The sequence below is a fragment of the Pelophylax lessonae genome, assembly GCF_965119305.1.
Source record: "Pelophylax lessonae genome assembly, chromosome: 4".
In the NCBI taxonomy this organism is placed as follows: Eukaryota; Metazoa; Chordata; class Amphibia; order Anura; family Ranidae; genus Pelophylax; species Pelophylax lessonae.
The window spans coordinates 599,170,624-599,183,123 of NC_138771.1; positions in this window are offsets into that span (position 1 = coordinate 599,170,624).

Sequence of the window (12,500 nt, forward strand, 5' to 3'; positions counted from 1 at the left end):
TACACACATAGGGATACACACATAGAGATACACACATAGAGATACACACATAGGGATACACACCTAGAAAATACACACACATAGGGATACACACATAGGGATACACACATAGGTATACACACATAGGGATACACAGATAGAGATACACACATAGAGATACACACATAGGGATACACAGATAGAGAAATGTGACGCTGGGAGTTCTGTTGTTGAGAACACCGAAATACGATGCAACGTTCCTTACTAAACTCTTTTCTTTGCTGAGAAAAATCCTGCAACGTATCATTCACTAATAAGGAAGAATAGAGAGAGTGATGTCACAGAAAGAATTCACTCTTAGACCCCTTTCACACTGAGACTCCTTTCACACTGAGACCCCCTTAACACTGAGACCCCTTTCACACTGAGACCCCTTTCACACTGAGACTCTTTTCACACTGAGACCCCTTTCACACTGAGACCCCTTTCACACTGAGACTCCTTTCATACTGAGTCTCCTTTCACACTGAGACCCCGTTCACTCTGAGACCCCCTTTCACACTGAGACCCCCTTCACACTGAGACCCCTTTCACACTGAGACCCCTTTCACACTGAGACCCCCATTCACACTGAGACTCCTTTCACACTGAGACTCCTTTCACACTGAGACCCCGTTCACTCTGAGACCCCCTTTCACACTGAGACCCCCTTCACACTGAGACCCCTTTCACACTTAGACCCCTTTCACACTGAGACCCCCATTCACACTGAGACTCCTTTCACACTGAGACTCCTTTCACACTGAGACCCCGTTCACTCTGAGACCCCCTTTCACACTGAGACCCCCTTCACACTGAGACCCCTTTCACACTGAGACCCCGTTCACTCTGAGACCCCCTTTCACACTGAGACCCCCTTCACACTGAGACCCCTTTCACACTGAGACCCCCTTCACTCTAAGACCCCCGTTCACACAGAGACTCCTTTCACACTGAGACCCCCTTCACACTGAGACCCCGTTCACACTGAGACCCCCTTCACTCTGAGACCCCCCTCTCACACTAAGACCCCTTTCACACTGAGACCCCCTTCACACTGAGACTCTTCTAAATTGCCAGTAGAAACTTAGCATTTTTCATTCATTTTATGTGAAATAGGTTTTTGTGAGCTTTTCAGGGTCTTTTTTTAGCGCCAACGTGCTTGAAAAGAGCCTCAGTGTTAAAGGGGTCTTAAAGTAGTATAAGGTCAAGTTCACACCACATTAAGTTCAGTGCGTTTTTTTCTGCATCAAAAAAGCATGGAAAGTAGGTTACATGGTTTCCAATTGCACAGTTCACAGCAGTGCTTGCTTTTCCAGTGCGTTCCAGTTCCAGAAAAAAACGCAGTGAAACTCACCGCAACTAACCTTTAAGGTTTAAAAAAAAAAAGGAGGGGGGGAAAGGCACTGGACTGCATCAAAAACGCATTGGAACGCATCAAAAACCCGTATGCAGAAAAGCATCTGGAATGCACCCGGTCTGCATTTCTATGGTGTGAAATGGCCCTTAAACCTTCTGAATTTTTTTTTTTTTTTAGCTTTAACACATTCAGAACAATGAAAGAAACAGCCCTCAGTAAATCATTTACTAAAATTCTAACTGCAGCTCCTGCAGTTTACAACTTCCAGTGCTGCGAGCTCCTGCTCTCTGTGCTGCTTCCCTGAACCTCCGATCTTTACAGGAGGTTAAAGTGGTTGATAACCCTTCCATAAACCCATAGGCATGCGCAGGGGGTGTGCCAGGTGTGCCTGGGCACACCCTAATCACTCTGTGCAGTTCCAATTTCCCCTACTGCCTGTGCTTCCCCTGTGTTACACCCCCTGCAGTGCTGCTGGCTTCCCTCCTCTCCTCTTCCCTCGGCTTTTGCAGGGGATGTTTTAGGATGGAGAGCAGGGGGAGGGGCCAATCAATATGTCATTTACTGTCCCCTTCATTTTCTATTTTCTAAATGAACACAGTGAACGCATTCACTCACTGTGTTCATTCATAGCTGGAGCATAGTAAAGTGTTTTGCAAAAATTATTCAGCCCCTTTACTTTCCAGTGCAGCAAACTCTCTCCAGAAGTTCAGTGAGGATCTCTGAATGATCCAATGTTGACCTAAATGACTAATGATGATAAATAGAATCCACCTTTGTGTAATCAAGTCTCCGTATAAATGCACCTGCACTGTGATAGTCTCAGAGGTCCATTTAAAGCGCAGAGAGCATCATGAAGAATAAGAGGATCCATTCCTCCCCAGGCGCTCCTTGTGACCACTGCATGGACACGGCCATCTGGGAGTAGACTAAACCGGCAGTGGGGACACCCAAGCACTACCATGCTGCGAAGGGGTCTATATTCCCTTGCATAGTACATCATATTTGGTGGATCCGATCACACCTATGTACCTTGGTGCAATACAAGTGGACTCTATGAATGAGCTGCACCCCATGGCTGCACAGATACCTACCTTTATTCTCCCTTAAGACATTGCTGCAAGGACGTTCTCGTTCCACATCCTACTTGTGCGTAAGCTGATGCCTTTATATATATAACCTCTTTTTTCTAGGATATTACCAATATGGGCATACATGTTCTCTGGGGCACATGGGGTATACATATATATACATTTATTATTTCATATGGGCATGCCTTGTTCTTGTCAGACCATTGGGACTTCCCCCATTGATGAAGAGATGATTTCTACATATGCACTTTTTCAATATGTAATACCATTTGTACTTTGTATATTTTTCTAGACACGCAAGTGGTGATTGTATGGTTGTGTATATTTTCCCTGAAGAAGGAATTTCCAAAATTCCGAAACATGTTGGATACCTGTTTCAAGAACCTCTGACTTGCTATTTCTCACCAGGATATGTATATTGAACGTTGTATATCATCATGTTTTCCAATGTTTTATCTTTTTGTATGTTATTTGCTGAATTTTAATATAGCTCAATAAATGTTAATTCTTATATACTCTCTCTATACGTTTCTTACTACACCTATTATTCCAGCCTATCCACTAAAATTCCCCAGGGACACAGTTTTTTGTTTCTCATGAAGAATAAGGAACACACGAAGCAGGTCCGAGATACTGTTGTGGAGAAGTTTAAAGCCGGATTTGGATACAAAAAGATTTCCCAAGCTTTAAACATCCCAAGGAGCACTGTGCAAGCGATGATATTGAAATGGAAGGAGTATCAGACCACTTCAAATCTACGAAGACCTGGCCGTCCCTCTAAACTTTCAGCTCATACAAGGAGTAGACTGATCAGAGATGAAGCCAAGAGGCCCATGATCACTCTGGATGAACTGCAGAGATCTACAGCTGAGGTGGGAGACTCTGTCCATAGGACAACAATCAGTCGTATACTGCACAAATCTGGCCTTTATGGAAGAGTGGCAAGAAGCCACCTGGGAGACACACCAAACATGTGGAAGAAGGTGCTCTGGTCAGATGAAACCAAAATCAAACTTTTTGGCAACAATGCAAAACGTTATGTTTGGCGTAAAAGCAACACAGCTCATCACCCTGAACACACCATCCCCACTGTCAAACATGGTGGTGGCAGCATCATGGTTTGGGCCTGTTTTTCTTCAGCAGGGACAGGGAAGATGGTTAAAATTGATGGGAAGATGGATGGAGCCAAATACAGGAACATTCTGGAAGAAAACCTGATGTTGTCTGCAAAAGACCTGAGACTGGGACGGAGATTTGTCTTCCAACAAGACAATGATCCAAAACATAAAGCAAAATCTACAATGGAATGGTTCACAAATAAACATATCCAGGTGTTAGAATGGCCAAGTCAAAGTCCAGACCTGAATCCAATCGAGAATCTGTGGAAAGAACTGAAAACTGCTGTTCACACACGCTCTCCATCCAACCTCACTGAGCTCGAGCTGTTTTGCAAGAAGGAATGGGCAAAAATTTCAGTCTCTCGATGTGAAAAATTGATAGAGACATACCCCAAGCGACTTATAGCTGTAATCGCAGCAAAAGGTGGCGCTACAAAGCATTAACTTAAGGGGGCTGAATAATTTTGCACGCCCAATTTTTCATTTTTTTATTTGTTAAAAAAGTTTGAAATATCCAATAAATTTCGTTCCACTTCATGATTGTGTCCCACCCACTTGTTGTTGATTCTTCACAAAAAATTACAGTTTTATATCTTTATGTTTGAAGCCTGAAATGTGGCAAAAGGTCGCAAAGTTCTAGGGGGCCGAATACTTTCGCAAGGCACTGTAAGTTGTACCTGTTTATTTGCAGTATTCTCTTCTCTACATCTGTACAAAGCTCCGAATTTATTAAAAGAGAAGTATGCGATTTGGGCTTTTTATGTAGATTCATACTTACCCAGGTGGATGCATTAGTCCAATGCAGCATCTGTCCCCCCGCCGGGTCTAACACTGAGAACCGAGCGATTCAACACCGCTGATCACTCTGTTCTCAGGGCTCCCTGAGCAGGGTTTTCAACTTCCCGCGCAATTTTTTACTGACAAAACATGTGAAATTTACTAACAAAGAATATTTTTTACTGACAACCTGAAAAATGAGAGAACTATTATTAAACTGTAAATTATTGATATTTAACCGCTTGCCGACTGCCGCATGACTATTTATTGCGGCGGCCAGCCCCTCACAGGCAAAGCGACGTAGGACTACGTCGCTAGCCTGTGAGGCTCTAGGGAGCTAGGGCGCGCCGCTGGAGGCGCGCTCCCGCGCGGTCACGGACCCCCCCCCCGCGCGTGTGCCCGGCGGTCCCGATGTCAATAAAAAATACGCTTTTTGCGATTTTTATTACCAAACATAGGTAGCATAAAACAAATTGGCCAAAAATGTTAAAAAATTTTGATTTTTACATTTTGGTACAGCAGTGCCAGGCTAATGACAAATCTCGCACTAATGCCTCGTTTCCACTGAGCAGTACGGTACGGTTCAGTACGATACACAATTTTTGCCGTTTCAATTGTCAAAAGTTGTGAATGGTAACCTAATTCCGAACCGTACCGTATCACTTTTTTGTTACCCTTTCATTGGAGTACCAAGCACATTAGTACTGTACCAACAGGGTGGAGCTACACACTGTAACATATGCGGACAGGGCAGCAATAAACTCTTTTGGTCCCCTAAATAGTTTTTTTATTGCAAGGCGCAATAGAACAGTATGCAATGGGTGTATGTCACTGTAACATATGCGGACAGGGCAGCAATAAACTCTTTTGGTCCCCTAAATGTTTTTTTTTACTTTCAAATATTTTTATTTTGATATAACAAGAACAAGAACATAAAGAAGATAACAATCGTAACATTTGCAAACTGGGTTACATAAGATGGTTACACAAGAGAGGAGGTCCGAGACTGGTGGTAATGCTGAAATTGCTCTAGAATAGGATATATAACAACAAATGTTTCTGGAAGCTGTGGTACTAAATATAAACTGGCTAAGTAGACAAAAGAGCAAGAGAGATACTTTCTGCATAAATTAAATACAGTGTAGACCGTTTAGAGGGAGACCAAGCTTCCCTACAGCTGATTAGGCAAATAGTAAAACAGCGGCATCCTATCCTCGACCCCTTCTCCGTGGATGCAACACAAAAGAGGGTGGATAACGTGAGTAAAAACACAGATGAAGACCCTCCCAAGGTGGACCGACCCAGGTCTTAAAAGAAAAGGAAGAAAGAAAAGAACGAAGAGGGTAAAGTGTGAAAGGGAAGATAGGGAAGGGGGGGAGACAGACATGCCCGGAGAGGCTAGTCCAAACCTCATAGCTTAAGTTAATCCCGGTACAAAGGATATTCCCAAGTAAGCCGCCCATGGTTCCCAAATCATTTCAAACTTAGTTACCTTGTCTGTCAGGGTGCCCACCATCTTCTCTTGGGACATGATCCACGTAATTTTATTTCAGATTTTCCTTATAGGCACCGTTCGTTGTTTCCCCTAAATGTTTTTTTTATTGCACGGCGCAATACAACAGTACGCAATGGGTGTATCTCACTGTAACATATGCAGACAGAGCCGCAATCAACTTTTTTGCCCCTAAATGTTTTTTTTTATTGCATGGCGCAATAGAACAGTATGCAATGGGTGTATGTTACTGTAACATATGCGTACAGGGTAGCAATAAACTCTTTTGTCCCCTAAATAGTTTTTTTATTGCACGGCGCAATAGAAAAGTATGCAAGGGGTGTATGTCACTGTAACATATGTGGACAGGGCAGCAATAAACTCTTTTGTCCCCTAAATAGTTTTTTTTTATTGCATGGCGCAATAGAACAGTATGCAATGGGTGTATGTTACTGTAACATATGCGGACAGGGTAGCAATAAACTCTTTTGTCCCCTAAATAGTTTTTTTATTGCACGGCGCAATAGAACAGTATGCAAGGGGTGTATGTTACTGTAACATATGCGTACAGGGTAGCAATAAACTCTTTTGTCCCCTAAATAGTTTTTTTATTGCACGGCGCAATAGAACAGTATGCAAGGGGTGTATGTTACTGTAACATATGCGGACAGGGTAGCAATAAACTCTTTTGTCCCCTAAATAGTTTTTTTATTGCACGGCGCAATAGAACAGTATGCAAGGGGTGTATGTCACTGTAACATATGCGGACAGGGCAGCAATAAACTCTTTTGTCCCCTAAATAGTTTTTTTTTATTGCACGGCGCAATAGAACAGTACGCAATGGGTGTATGTCACTGTAACATATGCGGACAGGGCAGCAATAAACTCTTTTGGTCCCCTAAATGTTTTTTTTTATTGCACGGCGCAATAGAACAGTATGCAATGGGTGTATGTCACTGTAACATATGTGGACAGGGCAGCAATAAACTCTTTTGTCCCCTAAATAGTTTTTTTTTTATTGCACGGCGCAATAGAACAGTACGCAATGGGTGTATGTCACTGTAACATATGCGAACAGGGCAGGAATAAACTCTTTTGGTCCCCTAAATAGTTTTTTTATTGCAAGGCGCAATTCAACAGTACGCAATGGGTGTATCTCACTGTAACATATGCGGACAGGGCCGCAATAAACTTTTTTGCCCCTAAGTGTTTTTTTATTGCATGGCGCAATACAACAGTACGCAATGGTGTATGTCACTAGAAAATGGACTGAGTTAAACTGACAAATCTCAATCACCCAGCGCTTAAGAAGTCTTATAGTGCAATGTACATATATAACAACAAATATAATTAATGAGAAAGAGCTGCTGCCTAAACATCAAACATAAATCCAAACCAAGTGCATATCACTTCAACAGTTGTCAAGAACCATATACGCAAGCAGCGCTACAACACATGACATATTAATTATCATGACATGCAAGTCCAGATAAAGTTCGTAGGGACAGTGGTAGAAAAGTCTCTGTGGAATCCACAAAGGGATCAATCGCCAGTGTTGGAGCCGGAAAAGAATGCTCAATCCCTTCACCTCACCGTGTGCATCACTCCCTAAGGAAACACACTTACCAGATACTGGCAAGACAATAGCCCAAAATCCACTCATATATCCAGACCGAAATCTCTCCAGGATCCACTTGTAGAAAAGTATACCACTGATCACCTGGATGTGCAGTGCTCCAGCATAGTGCATAGGAGAAAATAAAAGGGCACATAGAGCAGTATTGCCGATAAAGGTTTATTCATGCCCAAAAACCCCCCTTCACAAATGCACTTACATACACACTAGGTAAAACAGCATAAAAATTGTAAAAGCAGGGCAGCTTAGGATACCATTGGGAGCCTACCGGGCTTCTGTGTTGCTCGTCAGCGTTCCGGAAGTCCGCAAGTAATGTCGAGTCCCCGCCTGGCGTCCTGCTGCTATGGAAACCGCGTTGCTCATGCCCTGACCGGTTTCGTCATTCCAAGACTTCTGCGGAGGGCGTGAGCACGCGGCTGCGTTACCTCTACTTATCTCAAACCTCGGCCGATAAGTAATTAATCCCTTGCTGCAATCTCTGCAACTAAAGGAGAACGGCCTCATAGGTCGTCATTGATGTCAGATCTATTCACCTAGATCCCTGGATGATCACCCCTCCAGGCAATCAGCAACATCAACTTATAATTAGAAATGATTAAAACCCTCACATTTCTCATTATTACAGTGTATAAGTAGGGATGATCGAACTTTTGAAAAGTTCGGTTCGACCAGAACACCCGAACTTCCCGAAAGTTCGGGTATGGATTCCAGAACCCCATTGAAATCAATGGGACCCAAACTTCGGTAATCAAAAAACACAATTTTGAAGCCCTAAAACCCAATAAATGCCCCTAAAAAGTGCCTAGGGTTCTGGGTCATGCCCCAGGGAATATTAATCACACAAAAAAAGTTCTTAAAAATTGTCGTTTTTGATAGAGAGACAATTATTGAAAAAATTATTGAAAAAAAAAAAAGAGATTTCTTTGGATTTAGTGTCTGGGGGGTCTAAAAAGTGTACCTGTGAAGTTTCAGCTCTGTAGCATGTCCAGAACCAGAAAAAAAAGATTGTTTGTCTTAGAATTGCAGTAGAGCAGGGATATGGCTCCGCTATTTTCACACCTGCCCGTTTTTGTTGCAGGCGTTTATTGGGCTTTTTTGTGAACGTCTTTGGAGGCAGGCATGACATCTGAACTTCTGTGTAGGGGTATATATACACACACACACATATATGTATATATACACATACACACATAAAGGTGTGAAAGTAGCGGAGCCCTATGCCTGCAAATAATTTCAATAGCGCAGGCATAGGGTTCTGCTACTTTCACACCTATATGTGTGTATGTGTATATATACATATATGTGTGTGGGTATATATACCCCTATACAGAGGTTCAGATGTTATGCCTGCCTCCAAAGACGCCCAAAAAATTCCCAAAAAAACGCCTGCAACAAAAATGCCCAGGTGTGTTGTTGCAGGCGTTTTTTTGGGCATTTTTTGGGCGTCTTTGGAGGCAGGCATAACATCTGAACTTCTGTATAGGGGTATATATATACACACACACACATATATGTATATATACACATACACACATATAGGTGTGATAGGAGCGGAGCCCTATGCCTGCAAATAATTTCATTAGCGCAGGCATAGGGTTCCGCTACTTTCACACCTATATGTGTATATATACATATATGTGTGTGTGTATATATACCCCTACACAGAAGTTCAGATGTCATGCCTGCCTCCAAAGACGTCCACAAAAAAGCCCAATAAACGCCTGCAACAAAAACGGCCAGGTGTGAAAGTAGCGGAGCCATATCCCTGCTCTACTGCAATTCTAAGACAAACAATCTTTTTTCTATGGCGGTCACCCTGACATGGAAGAGTTTGGTCACCCTGCCATAGCAGTCAGAGTCAGTTCACCCTACACTACACTACGGTCACCCTGACACTTAACACTTTCCCTACAGAAACTAGATTATTGAATCTAACTATAGTGGAAAATAGTACCCTAACTACACTAGATATTCCTTTCCTCACACTAATAATTGCTAAATGACACTTTTGAAGCAGGAGTAACAGAACTGCTTCCACTCTCTTCCACAGCCCCTGTATTACAGTGCTAGAGATTTGGCGGGGCTATGTTATATACTGGGGGGCGTATTCCCTACTGATTGGCCTCTGGACCCCCTAGTCACTCCAATCACATTCCTAGCATCCTCCTGCCCCCTCAATTGGCTTTTACAGATGGTTCTGGTCCAATCACAGGCTTTTAAAGCCCAGTTCCTGTCCCATTGCATTTTGGTCGGTTCTGGTTGCAGAATTCCAAACTTTTTCGGCAAAAGTTCGGAATTCGGCCGAATTTCGAACAGTCATTGTTTGGGTCGAACCGATGGTCGACCCAAACCGTTCGATCATCCCTATGTATAAGCAGGAATACACAGTTGGATATAAATATAAAGATGTGGGTATATAAATAACAATGGTTACCTGATGTAATCCAGGCTAATCCTCTAATTTTATATTGTATCTCACATGCATCCAAGTATTGGAACGGCAGGACCAAAAACACTATATGATGTTATTGATATTAGATACCCAGTGCCGCATATATGGTATCACCCGGGTATATACAAATAGATGGCTCCCATATCGCACCCATTCATGCATGTACATAATGCGAACAGGCACCCCATCCGTAAAATGATCAGATGACACTACATCAAATCTGATTATAAAACTAATTAAAAAACAATTTAAAAAGCAGACAAGTAAGGAATTGAACTTCCCAATCTGGTAATAAAATTAACTTTAAGCAGCTGTGTCATCCCATTGCACCCAAGGTGACTACACCAATTAATAAAAGATAATAGACAAAACATAAATGTATAAAACTAAGCGGGATCACTAATATCTAATCAATCAGGGGGCCCCTTATCCATATATTTCATTCCTCCGGCACATCAATATAGATAAGGGAATCAAACCCCTTGATCTCCAAGAACATAATATAGAGGCACCTGATCCCAATAATAGTTTGGGGTACAGCCATGTCTGCCTCCCTTTTTTGTTTTTGACTATGCTGGGTCAGGACTCACTATACCATTGATGACAGATTAATAATCACTCAGAAAGCAGTTGACATCTACGTTCAAGCCTTTAGGATGTAGGGCATTGGCCAAGTATATCCAGTGGGTCTCTTTTTGCGAGAGCTCCCTCACTATATTAGATCCTCGCCACTGTGGATATACTTTCTCAATCCCCCAGAACTTGAGTCCAGATGGATCACGGTTATGAGCCTTTTTAAAATGAAGGGACACACTGTGGTCCCTGTAGCCCTTGATTATATTGGAGATATGCTCCGAAACCCGTTTTGTGAGCGTTCTTTTTGTACGTCCAATATAAATGAGGCCACAGGGGCATTCCAGACCATATACCACATGCGTGGTGCTGGATGAAATGAAATCATTAATCTCAAACAGTTTACCATTCGCACTGGATTTAAAGGTGGTCTTACCCCTCGGATGTTCTCTAACTTGCCTGCAGGATTTACACCTGCGGCACGCATAGAATCCTATCTTTTCCCAAAACATCTTGAGTTTTTTTATTGCAAGGCGCAATATAACAGTATGCAATGGGTGTATGTCACTGTAACATATGCCGACAGGGCAGCAATAAACTCTTTTGTCCCCTAGATATTTTTTTTTATTGCACGGCGCAATACATCAGTATGCAATGGGTGTATGTCCCTGTAACATATGCGGACAGGGCAGCAATAAACTCTTTTGTGCCCTAAATAGTTTTTTTTTTTTATTGCACTGCGCAATACAACAGTATGCAATGGGTGTATCTCACTGTAATTTATGAATGCAAAACTGAAAAATAATTTTTTTACCCTAAATACTGTAAAAGAATTATTTTCCCTTCACATTGGTGCTTTTTGAAGAGGAGGTTAGAAAAGCAATGTCTATCTGACATACAGTCTTTAAAGTTAAATATGAAGGAAAAAATGTTTTTCCTTTTTTAAATGCAGATTAAGCACACACATATGCATGAAATGTGCAGCACCGCACGCCTAACAGACTGATACAATTTTTTTGTTTCTCCCTTCTCCTCCTCACTTGGCTCAGGTCAGGGCATAAAGATCGTTCTACTGCACCCCCACACAATACAATCAATGTAGATCGCTGTCTGATTAAAGCAGATTGTTCCTATCCTATGCTTTGCCTACAGGCAATCTCTCCAGCCTCGCCCTACAGTAAACTCCTATCTCTTTCTCAGCAGCAGCAGTCAGGAACCTCTCCCTACAGTAGTATTATCAGAGTGATGCGCGGCGCTGTGGGACTCCAGCTTATATAGAGTCTGGGTCACATGCTGCACTGGCCTATCACAGCCATGCCATTACTAGACATGGCTGTGATGGCTTCTAGGGCACACTAGTTAAACGCTTACTGATTGGCTGTTGAAAGCGCGCCATTAAAACCGCGCCAAAACATTAAAATAACGTTACCGAACAACGGACAGTACCCGAACATACAGTGAAATATCCGGGTTCGGGTCCGGGTACCGAATACCCAAAAGTCCGGTACGAACACGAACAATACAGTCCAGGTTCGCTCAACCCTACTCCTGAGTATGGCGATACCACATGTGTAACACTTTTACACAGCCTGGCCACATACAGAGGCCTAACATCCAAGTAGCACTTTACACAAAGTTGTCCATTTATCCACTTTAAGACTGGGCCTATTTTTGACACTTGGTGTTTACAAGCTAAAATATTTTTTTTTTGCTAGAAAACTACTTAGAACCCCCAAACATTATATATTTTTTTTTAGCAGAGACCCTAGAGAATAAAATGGAGATCGTTGCAATATTTTTTTATCACACCATATTTGCGCAGCAGTCTTCCAAATGCAATTTTTTTGAAAAAAATTCACTTTTTTGAATTATAAAATAAGAAAACAGTAAATTTAGCCCAATTTTTTTCCACAATGTGAAAGATAATGTTAGGCTGAGTAATTAGATACCCAAGATGTCATGCTTAAAAATTGTGCACGCTCGCGG